Below are 18520 nucleotides of genomic sequence, written 5' to 3'. Positions count from 1 at the left end.
TGTAGGTTATCCATTTAAAATACAGCACAGGATGGTCAGTTAATTTAAATTTCAGATCAACAGTAAATAAATGTTTTTGGTATAAGAATGCCCCATGGAAGATTTGAGATGTACTTACTCTAAAAAATGTATTTATTGTTTTGCCAAAATCTAAATTAACAGGGGAGGTCTGTGTTTGATCTGGCCATGCTAGTCTTGATGGCTCCTTCCTACTGCTCCTAGGATGGTCTGGGAGCATCTCCCTGGCTGGGAGGGCACAGTCCCAACTCTTAACCAAAACCATTTTTAATTAAAGACAAGGGCCCCATTTCACAATTGCACAGAGACCATGATGACTGATAGCCTTTGGGAAGCTTCAGGGTGGCCTCCAGCAATCAGTGATTATTGTCAGCACTGCCTAAGAGAAAGGCACCCGTGTAAACATGTAAGCATCCCTATTAGAGAAGATGGAAGGGAGGCCTGGAGAGGCAGACCAAGTGGCCCAAGGCAGAGCAAGGCAAAAAGGCCTCCAGGCTTTTGGCAAAGTGCTCTGCTCACCCCATGTATCACTCAAAGCAGCCACTTGAGGAAGAGTAGAGGTGGGCACGATGGTCAGGGCTGAGAGAGAGGGAAGGACCCAGGCTCACGTTTCTGGCCATGGCAGCTTCCCGCCTCCAGCTAGCCCACTCTTAAGTCCCCTCCCCAGTGCAAACCCCGTGCAGTCCACAAACAACCTTCCTGGAGGGCTTCTTGGAAGAATCTTCAGTTGCTGAAAATGACCCTGGGGGAGCTGAGCTCAACTCCTGCTTCTCTGAACAGCACCCTGGGCAGAGAGGTTAGGTTGCTCAGAGCAAAGGAGGCAATGATTCTCTCTGTGGGAAGCTGGGGTCCAGTCCCCAGCACTGCACTGTAAGACTGACCGACCAACTCGAGGTGGGGTCGGGGGGAGAGTCTGACCCTGAGACACTGGAGTCAAGTTGGAGGAACTGGACTTGGGGAAGTAAAGGCTGAGGAGTTTCCACCTCTTCTTCACATGTTAACAACCTGGACTTGCACCAGGAGTCCTGAGGGTAGAAACAGGACCCCAGGGTGGAGGGTCCCAGGGGTAAAGCCCTCATTTGCCCAGAAGCTGGGGGAGTGGCTGATTCTGGTCTCTGTTCTGTGTGACCTTGTTGGAGGTGCCTGCCCTCTCTGAACCTCAGTGCCCCAGTTAGAAAATTGCAAGGTGCCCTAGATTGTATTCAAGCCTTTTTCCTGTGCAGAGCCAAGGTGAGTCTCACTCACGGTCCATTAGCAGACTCCACAAGCCAGCAAGCTGAGGTCAGAGGTCATGCTTCACTCTGTTTGGTGAGTCTCCTCGCCCTCTATCTGGCTTCATCAAGATGTGTTAGTTGTTGGGGGATAAAAAGGAGAGCAACTCATTCATTCAAACGAGATGGGGGCGGTTAACAAAGCAATCAAGGCCTTGTTGAACCCCCTAGCCGGTGAGCCCAGCCTCTCCCTTGTTGTAACCCCAGGTGTCCACGAGGCTGAGCTTCACTCTTCCTCAGACGTGCCTGATCCCTTTGCCTGTAATTCTCTCACTCACGACCTACCTTGTATTTACTCATCTTTGAAGACTTAGTTTAAATGACTGTGCGGGGACTTCCCTGGCTGCCCAGTGGTTAAGATTCCATCCTTCCACTGCAATTGGTGCGGGTTCAGTCCCTGGTCGGGGAACTAGGATGCCCCATGCCTTACGGGGAGGCCAAAAAAAAAAAAAAAAAAAAGAAAGGATTGTTGTTGTTGTTTTGTTCAGTTGCTAAGTTGTGTCCAGCTCTAAATAACAACAGCAACAGAAGAGTTTGTGCAAAGCCTTCTGACCCCGCCCTGTGCTTGCCCTCCCTCAGCCCCTCCAGAGGACTTCATTGCTTCCTCCCTGATGTCCCAGGGGAGGGATCCTGTCCATTTTACAGAACACTTGCTGTCCTGCTGGGCAGGGTGTCTGTCTACCCGCCTGCTATGCACATGGGATGCTCAAGGCTCCTTTCAGCCTCCCCGTCTCAGCTTGCACAAGCCATTGTGGTGAGTTTTCCCCACCAGCCCATCTTCTAAGTGTCTCCAGTGTTATTTGCTTCATGGGACACCATGATCTGCAACTTAAATACAAACATGTTGCTGATATCTTTGTTTTCTGTCCTTACTTCTGGAATACAATCCCAGTGCCTTTGTCTTGTTGGTATCTCCAGCACCTAGAATAGAGTCTGAAACACAACACACACTCAGTGAAGATTTATTGAGTGAAAGCAGCGGATGAATGAATGACTCTAAGGCCCTGGGAGACTGTTGATTGCTTTGCTCAGCCAATCTCCATCGTCTCTCCCTCCAGAGACCGTGCTGTGAGTATCCTTTGGGGAACCTTCTCCTCTCTCTGTGCTGAGGCTGAGTAGGTCCAGCCTCTTCCCCAGTCACAAAGCCAGGCCCGCCATCTAGGCTTGGCCCATCCGAGCATTCCTTCTCCCTGACCAGGAACGGGCACTGGGCCATGCTGTTCCAGGGAGCCCCAATGCCGGGACATTTGCTGCCAACATGGTAGGATGTAAACTTGTTGCTGCCAGTGGGAAAGTCTGTCTGGGAATGATGCCCACACAGAAGGAAGCTGATCCAAGAGATGGAGAGAGACAGGTTCCTGGCAACGTCACCAGAGCACCTGGATCCAGATGCGCCTGAAGCCACCCCTAGACTTTCCAGTTAGACGAGCCAGCGAGTTCTCGTTTCTGCTTAAAGCTGATTTGAATTGTAATGTATTATTACAGCTGGAACAGCCCTCATTAATGCCAATTGGAAACGTGTGTTAAATCATCTTTTCATTATCATCTAGCCGCCAACAGGGCCTGGCATGCAGTAGGCACTCCGATACATGTTTTGAGTGAATAAATGGCAGTAGGCACTTTAAGAGGACGCATAACATCCCGTTTACTTTAACATTTTCCCCTTTTCTATCCAGACAAATGTTCAATACATATTATGCATGTGGTGAATGTTGATTGACCCCAGTTGGATGTGATTCATCTCCTTTACTCTTCCTCCTTCTCTATTAACTTCCTGTTCATGGAGGCCCCTGCCTCCTTCCCCCACCCTCTTTACGGCTCCCGAGTCCCCATTTTCTCATTCTTCTTTATGTTAATAATTACAATAGTTTGCAATTTATCATCCAGAAGAGGTCCGTGTCCCAAGTATCAAAATAACCTAGGAAGAAAAGTGAATGCTAATAAATAAAATCATAGGTATGGGGTATGCCCGGGCTGACCGAGTTACTCACCCGCCACGTGGCTTATACAAGCTGTTCAGTTTCACGTGACTCTCCAGAGAGGGGAAGGAAGCAGAGGGTGTGGAAAAGCTCCCCTGATGTTGCCTCAGTCCTTCTTACCTTCGGAAGCAGGACACGATATTTAGAAGCAGCTACAATGAAAAGGGTGCCCTTGTTTCCCTTGGGTCCTGTCATTGGACCCAGTGGAATTTGGAAGTTAACCAGTCATTAAAAAGAGAACTTGATATCATTAAGAACTTCAGCCACATGCAAAAGTAGAGACAATCATATAATCATCCATCATGCTCTCATCCATCAATCTCGATAAACTCACAATCTTCTTTCATCTCCATGCCCACCCACTCTCGATTACTTTGAAGCATATCATTTGTATCCAATATTATAATATGCCATATTAAAGATATATTTATACACATATAAATATATTGAATATTTATTGCTAGATGATAAATGCTCTTTTTTTTTAACAGAGTAATTTTTTTTATTCATTAAAAAACTGATAAAGTAAAGGTCCACTTCAAGAAGTTCCTCTTGTATGTTTTATTTGTTTTATTAGCAAATAAAGCATCTCATTAGCATCCCTATATGGGATGGCTTCATCTAGTCCTCAGACTCGGAACTGTCTTTATCTTTACTAATTTGTAAGTAATGAAGTTTGGAAGTCTCCTTGTCAGATGCAGCCACACCAAACCAATCACAAAGATTGTTCTTTTCATGGAATTTATTTCTTGGTAAAGTATTTCAAATGCCTTTTAGACAACTGTTTATCAGAAACAGCTGTGATTTTACTCTTGAAGTGTTGAAGTGTGGACAGCCTTGCCAGGATTCCCAGTTTTTCCATTCATTGTAAGTTTCTCCTGTAGGAACTGTTCAAAATTTCCAGAATCAAAAATTCCATCTTCTACTGGATGAGTAAGGTCTAAATTGAACTTCCAGGTTGATGTCTTTCTTTTCAAGCTTCTTGTCTTTCTTTGGCGCCATCTTGAAGGCCAGTTGTGCGATTAGAGAATGGCCTTACCTTACTTGTTGTTGCTGAAAATTCTTCTGCCAGCATATGAAGGCACCTAAAGCCCAGGCTGACCCTCTTGAAAGTAACGGGCCTCCTGGGAGAGAGGCAGAGGCATAGTTGAGTGCATGCCTGTGAGTGATCTGATTACATTGGGCAGGATAGGTCTGAGCCATTGCAGATGATACCTGCCCAAACTGGTGACTCACAAAATCATGAGCATACAAAACAGCTGTTGATTCAAGTCGCTGCATTTTGGAGTGCTTTGTTACTCAGCAATAGCTAATTGGTGCATACCCCAGAGTGAGTATTAATCCCTTAATTTCATTAAACAACTAATTAGTATCAAAATTTTGTTGATTATCTCATAAATGTTTTTTCTACACTTTGTTTTTATCAGGTTCCACTAAGGTGTGTGTATTTTGATTGATGGATAAGTCTTTTATGTATCCTTTAATCTAGAGTTTACACTTCCAATTTTTTTTCCTGGAATTTATTTTTCAAAGATCCTGTGTCCTTTATCCTGTAGACTTTTCCATAATCTGATTTTGCTGAATGTTATGGTGCCTTTTGGGGCTTCCCTGGTGGCTCAGATGGTAAAGAATCTGCCTGCAATGCAGGAGACCTCGGTTCGATCCCTCAGTTGGGAAGATCCAGAGAAGGGAATAGCTACCCACTCTAGTATTCTTTCCTGGAGAATCTCATGGACAGAGGAGCCTGGTGGGCTACACACAGTCCATGGGGCCGCAGAGCGTCAGACACGACTGGGCGACTAACACTTCATGGTGCCATTTGGTGTGTTCCTTTGTCCCCAGGTTACCTGTAAACTGGCAGTCAGTCAGGTCTGGAGGCTTGTTGGGGTCAAGGTTTGGTTTATTTTGGTGCTGTGTTCTTCCAACAGGAGGTATCAATATCCAGTTACTTTTCGGTCATGTGGCTGCCCTTTCTTAGACTGACTAATCCATTAGTTTTAACAAAATGATATGGCAGTTATTCACTCTTCATTTGTCAACCATAACAGTTCTATTAATATAAATTTCTTTTTATAAAGTATTTGGTTACCAATGCCACCACATATATAGCAAAGGCAGGATAAGAGTTTGATTCTTTATTTGCCAATTTTCAAAAGAATAAGCTTGTTCCTTAGCATCCTCTGGAGGTGACTGACAAAGTTTATTTTTGGAGTATCATTATAAACTCATGAATTTAAACATTTTGATGTGTTTTTAATACAAGGAAATGTCCTTATTGATGCTGAAATTGCACCAGCTTTGACCAGTGGGAGCCTATTCCAATTGGCTCCTGAGTCATTTTGACACAAATCCCATAATCGTTGATAACGTTTGATAGATCACTTGTTTCTGGTATGAAGATGTTCTGGCTTATCTTGTACTTTTTCCTGTCTTGGGCTGAGCATTAGCCTTTCCTCCAAGGATACTTAATTTTTTTGACATAGTTATACATGATGTTTCACAGGGAGAAAAAGCTTTGATGAGCTTCCCCCCCACCCACTTTTTTTTTTTTTTGGTGAGAACAGAAAGGCCAGAAATGTTCAAGGAGGTCAGATTGATTGGCACAGATAGCTGGCTTTCCCTGAGATAAGTTTGGAAAAGTCTACCAGTAGGAGCATATCATTCTTAGGTTTGCAAAAGCAACAGTCTCAAGACGGATGACACTTCTTGGTGATCTACTGGTTTCCCTCAATGAAGAAGAAGAAATCTTAGCTTTGTAAACAAAGGTGCAAAAGGAAGAGTGATCTCAGAGCTGGTTGATTCCATGGATTGGAGTCTGAAGATGGAGAAGCACATGGAAATATGACCTGTGGTCTGAGTCTTGAACAGGGCTCTTAGACCTACATCAGAGCGTGGACGCAACCAACCTGTGGAGGCTGAGCTGTACCCGGAGAAGCAGGGGTGCCTGGGAGACCAACCACCTGTATGTCAGATGCCTCTTCTATTACTGATCCTGGGCAGTTAGCTTTTCTAAGGCCTGTTTTTCTCATCTGAGAACTGAAGATAAACTCACCCCTCCTGGACACACTTTGAGGATGAAATGAGATGATCAGATGGAGATAGGATCAACTTGCCCTTCTTGACTTGAGCTCATCTCATTTTCTTTCCCTTTCTTCCAGAGATCCACGCCCCTAGGCTTTCTCCATTTGGTTCATTCTCCAAACTAATGCAGTGTCAAAAAGCTCTGTCATGTCTCTTAGGGGACAGATTGAGAGGGAACCACAGAGGCAGTGGAAGACCATTGCCCAGAGGCTCTGGGCCCACCGGGTTCACACAGCCCCATGTGGGATCCAGAGGGGCCTGGTATTGATTCTCTCTGAGGCCATGGGCTGTTTTAGGGTTAGGGTTAGAGTCTCCCTGACTCCCTACTTTTTAAATAATTATTTTAATTTATTTATTTGATTGTGCCAAGTCTATGCGCCAATACTCCAGTGCTTTGACCATCTGATGTGAAGAGTCAGTCAACTGTTGGAAAAGACCCTGATGCTGGGAAAGATCGAGGGCAGGAGGAGAAGGGGGTGACAGAGAAGAGATGGTTGGATGGTATCATCAACTCAATGGACGTGAGTTTATGCAAACTCCGGGAGATAGTGAAGGACAGGGAACCATGCAGTCCATGGGTTTGCAAAGAATTGGACTTGACTGAGTGAGAACAGCAACAACATCAGCCAAGTCTTAGTTGCAGCACGTGGGGTCTTTGATATTCATTGCGGCATGTGAGGTCTTTGCTGCAGCATGTGAACTCAGTTGCAGCATGCAGGCCCTAGCTCTCTGACCAGGGCTTGAACCTAGGCCCCCTGCACTGGGAGTGGGAACAGTAACCACTGGACCACTGGAGTCCCTACTGACTCCCTACCCATGATGATGATGGTGAAATTGATGGTACCAGAAGTAATATTAATAATTTTAGGTAACACTGACTGAGCACCTTCTTTGTTCTGGGTTTTGTTTGAGGTATTATATGTGTGTTTCCATTTGTTCAAGCTACCATCATCTCTCCTCTAGGTTATGCAATAACTTCCCAACTGACCTTCACCCCTGCTGCCCTCCATCTATTTTTCACAGGCTGTCCAGAGAGATCCTTTTAAAACACAGGTCAGATCATGTTACTCCTCAAAGGCTGTCAATGTCCTTTCATCTCACTATGAATAAAAGATAAAGCATGCACGGTGGTCATCAAGCCCCTCATTCCCTGGTTTCTCACTGCCTCTCAGATCTCATTACCCTTCTCCCCTCGCTGTAGCCACCCTGGCTTTTGATAAGCACAGCCCTGCCCCAGAGTCTTCGACCATGCTGTTCCTTCTGCATGGAAGGTTCCCCTTCCCACCCCTCCACCCTTTCACTTCTTCCAGATTTCTGCACAAATAGGATCTCCTCAGCAGGTCCTCCCTTCCCTGATGGTTCTGCGTAAACCAGCCCTCTCTTCTTGTCAGTTTCTAGCCTCATTTCTTCATAGCACTTCTACCACCTACTGTATTACACATTCACTCTTTGTGACTATCTGTCTCTGCTCCCTACAGTGCAAAGCCCATGAAAACAGGAATTTTTAATCTCTATCCTAAGCACCTAAGACAGTGACAGGTACATAATAGATGAGCAATAAATATCCATTGAGTGAATGATCGCATATTAACTTAATAATCTTCTGTGCTAGGTACAATTATTTTTCCATCTTTATAGGTGAAGAAGCTGAGGCAAAACTATTAAGTTGCCACTTTAACTGGCAACCAGCTATTTGCTTAACATCTCGTAACAAGTTAGTGGAAAGATGGAACTGGCTGATCAGGATGGCAAATGGAGACCATTGCCCAGAATCACCTTCGCCTCTTTCTTTTCTTCCTCTTTCACTATGGGAATTCATAGGGGATTTCTTTTTCTTCTCTACCCACCTGGGCTTCTGCCCAGGCCCCCTGTCTGCCTGTCTGCCCTGAATTTCAGGCTGGACAAAGTATAAGGGAACCCAGAGATCCCCTTGCCCTCCCAGTCTGCTTGACCAGTCCCTTATATACTGCCTCCCTGGCTGCCCCAAGGGTGCCTGGGCTACCCCAGCAGAAGGATTCTCCATACCTGTGGATGCACCTGCTTCTGTCTGACCATCAGAGATTACATAAAGGGGGGGATGAGAGAAGCTGCAGGGGAGAGGAGGCAACTTGTTCATTTCTTTGCTCCCCTGAAAAATTTCCCATCTCTATCCCAGATACACAAGGATGGAGGGGAAAGGTGGTCTGAAGCTTGATGGTTTGATGAGACCCATTTTTTAAATTTTTATTTTTTAATTGAAATATAGTTGATTCACAGTGTTGCCTCATTTCTGCTGTACAACAAAATGATTCAGTCATACATGTGTATGTTAAAAGTGTTAGTGGCTCTGTTGTGTCTGACTCTCTGCAACTCTATGAACTGTATAGCCTGCTGGGCTCCTATCCATGGAATTCTCCAGGCAAGAATACTGGAATGGGTTGCCATTTCCTTCTCCAGGGGATCTTCCCAACCCAGGGATCCAACCTGGATCTCCTGCACTGCAGGCGGGTTCTTTACTGTTTGAGCCACCAGGGAAGCCCTTCCATGTACACACATTCTTTTTTTGAATATTCTCTTCCATTCTGGTTTATCATAGGATATTGAATACAGTTACCTGTGCTGTAGAGGAGGACCTTGTTGTTTATCTGTTCTATATATAAAAGCTTGCATCTGTTAATCCCCACTTCCCTCTCCTTCCCCCTCCCATCTCCCCCCACCCCCTTGGCAATCACCTGTCTGTTCTCTACATTGTGATTCTGCTTCTGTTTCATAGATAGGTTCATCCCTGTCCTATTTTAGATTCCACATAGAAGTGACATCATATGGCATTTGTCTTTCTCTTTCTGACTTATTCTATTTAGTAGATAATCTCTGGTTGTATCCATGTTGCTGCAAATGGCATTATTTTATTCTTTTTATGGCTGAGTAGTATTCCACCCGAGCTGGAGGTCAGGGGCGGTGGCAGGGAGGAGCTACCCCACACCCCTAAGCCCGAGGCCAAGGGCGGCGGCAGGGAGGAGCAACCGCACGTCCAAGGAGCTGAGGCTGTGTGGGCGCAGGAGGGCCTAGAGGAACTATCCCACATTCAAGGTCAGGAAGGGCGGCGGTGAGGAGATACCCCTCGTCCAAGGTAAGGAGCAATGGCTGTGCTTTGCTGGAGCAGCCGTGAAGAGATACCCCACGCCCAAGGTAAGAGAAACCCAAGTAACGGTAGGTGTTGCAAGAGGGCAGCAGAGGGCAAACACACTGAAACCATACTCACAGAAAACTAGTCAATCTAATCACACTAGGACCACAGCCTTGTCTAACTCAATGAAACTAAGCCATGTCTGTGGGGCAACCCAAGACAGGCGGGTCATGGTGGAGAGATTTGACAGAATGTGGTCCACTGGAGAAGGGAATGGCAAACCACTTCAGTATTCTTGCCTTGAGAACCCCATAAACAGTATGAAAAGGCAAAATGATAGGATACTGAAAGAGAAACTCGCCAGGTCAGTAGGTGCCCAATATGCTACTGGAGATCAGTGGAGAAATAACTCCAGAAAGAATGAAGGGATGGAGCCAAAGCAAAAACAATACCCAGCTGTGGATGTGACTGGTGATAGAAGCAAGGTCCAATGCTGTAACGAGCAATATTGCATAGGAACCTGGAATGTCAGGTCCATGAATCAAGGCAAATTGGAAGTGGTCCAGTACTTTGGCCACCTCATGCGAAGAGTTGACTCATTGGAAAAGACTCTGATACTGAGAGGGATTGGGGGCCAGAGGAGAAGGGGACGACAGAGGATGAGATGGCTGGATGGCATCACTGACTTGATGGACGTGAGTCTCAGTGAACTCCGGGAGTTGGTGATGGACAGGGAGGCCTGGCGTGCTGCGATTCATGGGGTCGCAGAGTCGGACACAACTGAGCGACTGATCTGATCTGATCTGATATATATATACACCTTCTTTATCCATTCATCTGTCTGCTGGTGTCAATTCGATGTCATCACTTTAACAGAGCTATGTCAAAAAAGCCATGTTAGCAATTCACTTTGGGTTTTTATTTATTTATTTTTTATTTAAATTTATTTATTTTAATTGGAGGCCAATTACTTTACAATATTGTATTGGTTTTGCCATTCATCAACATGAAAAAATTATTAAGTTTGCACTCAGAGAACTTTTCCCTTTGTAGCATACAGTGCTATGGACTTTGGCAAATTCATAGTGTCACGCAGGCACCACCATGATCCCGACACAGAACAGTTCTGTCACTACCGAATTCTCTTTTCTGTCCTCTTCCCATGAACACTCCCTCCCCTTCGCCATCATCGGTATGCTATCCATCCTTGTAGTTTTCCCTTCTCTAGAAAGTCATATCAGTGGAAGCATACACTGTATAGCCCTTTGAGTTAGGAGTCTTTCACTTAACAAATCTGGGATGCATCCATGATATTGTTGCAAGTGTCGACTGCGGATTCTTTTTTATTGTCAAGTAATATTCCATTGTATGAATATACCACATTTATATTATCCATTCACCATTGAAGGATGTTCAGATTGTTCCCAAGTTTTGACTGCGCCACATGCTGAGTGCAGGTTTTTGTGTGAATATAAATTCTCATTTTTCTTGGGTAAATACCTAGGACTACTAGATCATGTGATAAGCCCTTGTGACCCCATGGACTATACAGTTCATGGGGTTCTCCTGGCCCGAATACTGGAATGGGTAGCTGTTCTCTTCTCCAACGGATCTTCCCGACCCAGGAATCGAACCAGGGTCTCCTGCACTGCAGGCGGATTCTTTACCAGCTGAGCTACCAGGGAAGCCCCTAACTTTATAAGAAACCGCCAAACTGTTTTTCACAGTGGCTGAACGTTTTATTTTCCTATCAGCAGTATATGAAAGTTCCGTTCCTTACCAGTATTTCTTTTTAAGAAAAAGATAATTTTATTTACTTGTTTATGGCTGTGCTGGGTCTTTGCTACCACTTGGGCTCTTCTCTAGTCACAGTGTACAGGCTTCGCGTGGCAGTGGCTTCACCTTGCAGTGGTGTCTTGCTGCAGAGCACGCACTTTAGGACGTGCGGGCTTCCGTAGTCGAGGCTCTCAGGCTCTAGAGCGCAGGTTCAAAAGTTGTGGTGCATGCTCGCCACCAGCACTTCATATCATCAGTTTAAAAAAGATTCTGCAGCCATGCTAGCAGGTATATGGCGACATAAGACTAATGATACAGAAGACATCTTTGTATGTGTTTATTGGCTCTAGAGGAGTAAAACTGGCCACCCCAAAATGTGTCTTTTTCGTATAAGGATTATTTCAGGCTGACTGCTTTAAAGAAACAGAAGACTCAGAAAGTCTTTCTTTTTGCTTACTTTTCCCTTCTCAACTGCCTAAAAAAAACTCTAGTTAAACAGCCTGGCTCAGGAAGTAAGCTACTGCCAGAGACAGCTATTAGGTTGGCCAGAAAGTTCATTCAGGTTCTTTTTTCCATCACATCTAACATCTTATGGAAAACCCAAATGAATTTTTGGTCAACTCAGTAGAAAAAAATATGAGCTAGGTAGACCAGGGCAAACTTAGCAAGGTCTGTTTGATCAAAGTCCTCTCCATGTCACATTATCTCTGCTTGGCATGGCAGACATCTATTTACCAATATTTACTTTTTTTTCACCTTCCTATGAATCACCTATGAATCCTCTCTTTGAGGTCTCAGACCCCTTAGCCCTCTTCCTTAGTCTGCTGCTGCTGCTGCTGCTGTTAAGTTGCTTCAGTCATGTCCGACTCTGTGCGACCCCATAGACGTCAGCCCACCAGGCTCCCCCATCCCTGGGATTCTCCAGGCAAGAACACTGGAGTGGGTTAGAATGACATAAATACTCTATTTGACCTGACTATCTTTAGAATCCCTCATGTGTGAATTCCCTGTATGTACATCATTAAATTTGATTTTCTCCTATTAATCTGTCTTATGCCAGTTTAATTCTTAGACCAACCAAATGAACAGTGAAGGGTCGAGGGAAAATTTTTTTTCCTCTCAGACATTGCCATCCCTCTATTTTCTTTAGTGAAGAGTTCAAATGTCTTTATATCAAAATTGTTGCCTCTTTTGTTTTTATTCCCCTCTTGCTTCCTTGGAGTGGTCCTCTCAGGGGTTACTTACAATGCTGCCTCCTGGGTTTGAATTCCTAAAACTTCCCACCGAATAAAACATAACTCTCAAAAAAAAAAAAAAAAAGTGCATGCATCCTAAGAACTTTGCTCCCCTGTCTGAGGGACTGAGGGGAAATGGTTGTTTTAAGATTACTCCATCCAAGAACCTCTGCCAAATATTGAGAAGGTTGGTTGGGGGGGGGGGGGGGCGGTGGCGCGTATATTTTCTAGAACTAAAAACCACAGTAGCTACATTCTATTTTTGGTAGCTGAGAAAATTCTCCAAGGCTGTCTAGCCTAATCCTATTTCTCTGCTTTTCAGAAATAAGAAGATCGAGACCCAGAGAGGAAAGGCTTTTGCCCACATCCCACAGAGAGAAGGTTCCTAAGCTGGATCAAGATCTTAGCTTGACTAACTTCATTGCTAAAAAAGTCCCAAACTCCTTCCATTGTAGACCTTAGGTACTGTGTGAGATGCTGAAGATATATAAATGGCCCCAGACCCTGGGAAGTTTTTTGGAGGAACGGAAGCAATGCAGAACAATGCTAGGAAGAGAAGAAATATGTGGACATGCATTTCTTGGTTGCTGAAAATTTTGGTGGAAAAGGAGAGGAAAGATGGAGTTAGCTGAGCCAAGCTTCCTGGAGAAAGGGAGCTTTGGGTCCCAGTTTGGGATGAAAGCATAAAGTCTTGTATCTGTCACTGTGCCTGTATGTATGAGTTTCATCTTTTATAGAATTGTCTGTATTGGGTATGCTCACAGTCTATATGGGATGATAATCATTTTCCTCATTTGGTAATAAACATGAGTAACTGTGAAGCTCAAAGTTAGCATCTGTTTGGTATATTTGAGGGTGGGTTTTTGGGTCTTGCTTAGCTCTGAATGTTCTTCATCACCCTCATCTCTGAGGCCTCAGGTGGGGAGCCCCTCCCTGGTGACCCCTCCCACAGTCCAAACTGCAGCTGCCTGCACTTAAATCCAATGAGCAGTGAGTTCTCGGATTTGCTTCTAGTTGAAATCAATATTTGCTGAGAAGAATGCATCTTAATTTCAGCGGCCAGCTCTCCGGGCGAGAATTGCTCTAAAACAAACCTCCAAACCCACAGACTTAATGCGTCCTAGTTCCGTTGTTTAGTAAATCTCTCTGTACAGAGAAAAATCCATTAGCTGACGAGGCAGGGGTGGGGGTGGTGGGGATGTGGGGAGAAAGAGAGTGGAGGCCCCCAGATGCAGCCTCAGCAGCAGAGATGGGACTGAGAGCCCGGGGCACCCAATGAGAACTCAGCCACGTCCCTGGATCCAGCCCAGGACATTCCCGGCCTCCTGCATGCCGGGAGGCTCAGCCAGGGTGTCACTGATAGAATGAATGGGAGGAGACCCCTTTCCCCAGTGCCTGCTTGGGGAAGTGTTTTCTAATTGCCAGTTGTCCCATCCTAAATCTACAAGGAGGTGATTGATTTTCTTTTCAGCAAAACTGGGGGAAAGCAATCAGTTACCCCAGAACATGGGCTTTAATGAATCTGTGAAACATATGAGGTCACCCTGATTATATCTTCCCCTGACAGCCTGGGATGGCTCAGCAGCAGCACTCAGAAGACTTCCTGAATGAGGAGGCTTTCCCAACCCAGCTCCCTCCCTTTGCTCTGCTGAGTCAGGGTATGTCTTAGAGCTTTTCTTCCTGGAAGTCAGGGGGCCTGGGTTTAGGCTCAGCCTAACCCACCATGGGGGTATCTCTAGTGGCTCCGCAGTAAAGAATCTGCCAGAGACTTGGGTTCAATCTCTGGGTCAGGAAGATCCCCTGGAGAAGGAAGTGGCAACCCACACCAATATTCTTGTTGGAAGTGCTGTGGACAGAGAAACCGGGCAGGCTGCAGTCTACGGGATTGCAAAAGAGTTGGACATGATTGAGTGATTAAACAACAACAGCAACCCACCATGGACAGGCAACAAGAGCCTGTGGTGAGAGCCCAGGGCTCCAAAGTCATTGTCACCTGAGAGAGCATCCAGCTTTACCACTTTCTACTTGAACATCTTTAGGCAGCAGCTTTAACCTCTCCGAGCTTCAATTTCCTCAAGAATCCTCTAGGGAAAAATCATTGTCAGGACACAAACCTCTGGATTTAAAGTGTCAGGCTGATACTTGGTGGGAAAGGCAAGGAAGCAATAATTACCATTTAGCACCTCAGTTTTTGCTCTCTGTATAATGGGTTGAATGTTGTTTCACAATGAATTAAGAAGAGGAAGGATGAAAGCAACAAGAAACAGTAGTATGGGGGTTCCTTTTGTGCTCAAATGCCAGAGATCAGAGATGAACTCAGGAACCAGGTCTTCAGGAAATGGTGTGGAAGGCACGCCCCTTTCCCTTAGAAGAATCCAGTCGAGGACTGCGGGCTTCAAATTAGGACATTCCATGTTCAGTTTATTTCCTAATTTTCCAGATAGGGCAACTAAAACTCTGTCAGGTCAGTGACCTGCCTGGGGTCACCAGCCAGCCAGCTGGGAGCAGTGGAGTCGCAGATCCAGGGCTGCAGGCTCCAGGACATCAGGCCTTTTGCCTAAGGTAGGGTCCTACCTTCACTTGCTTCTTGTTTTAGGCAACTCAGACCACCTGAGGTGGGAGGCAGTGGCCTGAGTGAAGGGGGAAATGAAAGCTGAGGTGGTGTTGATAAAGGAGGAGGGACCACAGAGGAAGAGGTATTTTTACCTTGAATTATTTTTATTAGATGTCACAACAGCTTCACAGCATTTGGGATCCAGGTAGACAAATCAATGAAAATAATTATAGCAAACATCCTGCCTTCCCCCTTCCCTCCTTCTTCCATCCCCACAGCTCCCTTGGACTAAGTGAGGAGCTGGCTCACTCGGCTTTGTGCTCCAGCCCCAGGGGAGCAAGGGCGGCAGCCCCTCTGACCTCTGCCTTCTCTTCACTTTGTTTACAAGCTGCTTGGCCCGACTCGAGGCTCAGATCTTAGAGAAAGGAACAGCTCCAGCAAGAGCAGCAGCCTCAGAGATGGCAACAGCAGCAGAAAAAAATGAGCCAGAGGCCAAAGAGAGAGACAAGCAACTCCTACAGCGACTTAGAAACTGGTAAGAGGGCTTTTATTCTTAGAATCCATTTATGGCTTAGAAATAAACCTTCTGTCAAGCCTTTTATTGCTAGTCAGATGACAAGATAAGTCAGAGTCACATGAATGAAGGCTGTTGGAGTCATCTATCCATTCACCCATCCATCCATTCAACCACTCATCCAATCATCCATCCTTCCTTCCATCCATCCATTGATCCATCCACCCAACCATCCATTCAACCACCCAGCTATTCACTCATCCACCTACCCACCTATCCACTCAAGTATCCATCAGGCTGTCCATCCATCTATCCATCCATCCATCCTTTCACTCACCCACCTACTCACCTATTCACTCAAGTATCCATCAGGCTGTCCATCCATCTATCCATCCATCCATCCATCCATCTTTCCATCTATCCATCTACCCAACCATCCACTCATCCACCTACTCACCTATCCACTCAAATATCCATCATTTTGTCCATCTGTACATCCATCCATCCATTTATCTATCCACCCATGTATCTATTTATTCCCTTTCAATCATTCAATGACCATTTATTGAGGATCTATAGGAAATGGCATTGCAGTGGAAAGGGTGGGATAACCCCGATTCAAATCCTTGCTCTGCCATTTCAGAATTATCTCTGTATGCTGAATGTCTTCCATTTGCCTCCCAGAGCCACTGCGTAGACCTGTGCAGATGGCGTCAGGAGCCCCCCTGACTCCTGACTTCTGTGTGGGCTCGTCTCATGGAAAGGATGAGCAGGAGATGAGAGGGAGGGAGGAGACCAAACCCGGAGTCTTTTCCTCCGTCTGGGGTCCCTCAGCTAAAGCTCATGGGTCTTACTATGTGGCCCTCGCCACACAACCCTTCCCATCTTTGGGTTGTGGGACTCTGCCTTTCAGGTAAGAGCACCACTATTTACCTGCCCCAAGGTACTTCCATATCCCTTATGGTTTTCCTGTGCCCTGGCCATGCCTTTTAAAATAACCCTTTCATTAAACTTTCCTCAAATTATTTCCATTTCAGTTGTCCATCAGTTTCCTGCTGGGGCCTAGACGAATATACTCTGTGATCCTGAGTCAATTTTGTTTTACCTCTTCAAATCTCAGTTCCTCCATAGGTAAAGTGAGACTATAAATTCTGCCCTGCAGGACTGTTGCAAGGCTCAGGGAAGATAAAGGGCTTACCCAAGTTTGTGCAGCTGGTTAAGGGGCAGGGCTGGGAGGCAACACCAGAAATATTTGACCCAAAACCCAACCTCCTAGCATCTGGTGCCCTAGGGTGTGGCCCCTCTGGGATAAGTGGCAATGGAGGGTCACATTAGTGGACTCAACGACCCTCTTCAGCCTCACAGGGTCCTCCTGGCCAGATTTGCTTTGGTGTGCTGTGCTTAGTCGCTCAGTCATGTCCGGACTCTGCAACTGCATGGACTGCAGCCTGCCAGGCTCCTCTGTCCATGGGATTCTCCAGGCAAGAATACTGGCTTTGGTACCTTGCACTCATTGCTCAGATGCTAGCAGAAGGGGAGCAGTTTGCATCCTTCTTCCTCCCACTGCAGGGACGGTCTTAGAGGGCCTGAACCATCAATTCCATTCAAGAGCAGTATTCAGGAAAAGGATACCCTGGTGTTGGCTGATGAGGTCAAAAGAAGTATTGCCAAATTTCCTTCTTAATCAAACAGATAGTAAAGGAAAGGGGAGCTGGCATTTGTCACGAGAGCTCCATGAACTAGGTGCTTAAATGAATTCTCTCATTTAATCTCCCAGCAATAGAGGAGGTGGGAATTTTTACCCCTATTATTCAGGTGAGGAAACTGAGGCTTTGAAAGGTTAAATAGCCCACACAATATCCAGCCAGTAAAGGATGGGGTAGGTGAGGGACCACTCAAATCCAGTCCTGCCTGCATAGCCTTGTCTCTTCCCATAATACCAGGATTAACAGAAGGAGACCATGCTCTGTTTTACTGGCTCGGCAATTTATATTTCTTTCTGCATCTTCTGGGACTTGGGTCCATCAGTTACTCTTCTTACTCTCTCTCCTGCATCTTCAAACTTGCTCTCTTCCTTGGCTCCTTCTCTTCTACATAAGAATATGTGTAAGTCTCCTGAGTCCTTGAATCATGCATCTGCTCAACCTTGCTTTCTCTACCCATCACCAGTCTTTCTTACCCTACTCCATCTTCTCACCTTCCGCTGGCCACCTACTGTCCCCATCAAGCCTTGTTCAGTGAAAGCTAGTAATGACCTGGTCACCGATTTCAACAGGAACCATCTAGTTTCATCTTCAACTTCATTCATTCATTCAATAAATTTTGTTGAGTCCCTACTCTGTGACAGGCATAATTCTAGATACTAAAGCAATGAATGAAAGAAAAAAACAAAACAAAACAAATCCCTGCCATCCTGGAGCTTACATTCCAGTGGTTTGGGGTGACAGATGATATTAATAAAACAGTACAGCAGCTCTTGCATTTCTCTCTTTCTCTGTCTCGATTATGTGTCTTCTTGGTCCTATCTGAGAGCACTCCCCGCCCCCCTCTTTTTCTCACCTGTGGAGGCTGATCCACCCACCAGCTCTGTCCTTGGTCTTGATAACCCCTCATTCACTCTAGAAAGACCTCATCTACTCCCTGGCTTCAGCTGCTTGAATTTGAAGGACTGTTGAATCCAAAGACCCAACCTAGGCATTGATTTCGTGCTGCAGATGTATTTATCCAGCTGCCTCTTGACTCTTCCACCTGGGTATCTTGCCTCAAGCCCCTTTGGACCACAGAATATCCTTCACTGAATATTCTCTCCCCCACTCCCACTCTGCTCCTTTCCATGTATTCCCAGGCTCTGTGTGGTCCCTAGTATTCCCAGGTGTGCATGCTGGACTCCTGCATTATCTTATATGTCCCCCTACTCCCCCTCTTCCTGAGACCTATCTCCCAAGCCAGTTCCTCGCGCTCCCCTCTGCCCCCAGCCACTACCTCA

At 45.7% G+C, this 18520-nt stretch overlaps 1 long non-coding RNA gene and 1 pseudogene across 1 annotated transcript; one reads left to right on the top strand and one right to left on the bottom strand.

Annotated features, from left to right (window-relative positions):
• Nucleotides 1–3889: 3889 nt before the first annotated feature.
• LOC112583532 lies at nucleotides 3890–4548 on the bottom strand (annotated as a pseudogene).
• A 4908-nt stretch (nucleotides 4549–9456) lies between these two features.
• Nucleotides 9457–13289, top strand: LOC123332390. The gene is made up of 2 exons (XR_006549183.2): nucleotides 9457–9517; nucleotides 12789–13289. It is a non-coding gene; the product is annotated as an uncharacterized LOC123332390 (long non-coding RNA).
• Nucleotides 13290–18520: the final 5231 nt, after the last annotated feature.

The sequence above is a fragment of the Bubalus bubalis genome, chromosome 3 (genome assembly GCF_019923935.1).
Source record: "Bubalus bubalis isolate 160015118507 breed Murrah chromosome 3, NDDB_SH_1, whole genome shotgun sequence".
In the NCBI taxonomy this organism is placed as follows: Eukaryota; Metazoa; Chordata; class Mammalia; order Artiodactyla; family Bovidae; genus Bubalus; species Bubalus bubalis.
The sequence above is the reverse complement of the archived record's forward strand: the minus strand, read 5'-3'. Positions and strand labels throughout refer to the sequence as shown.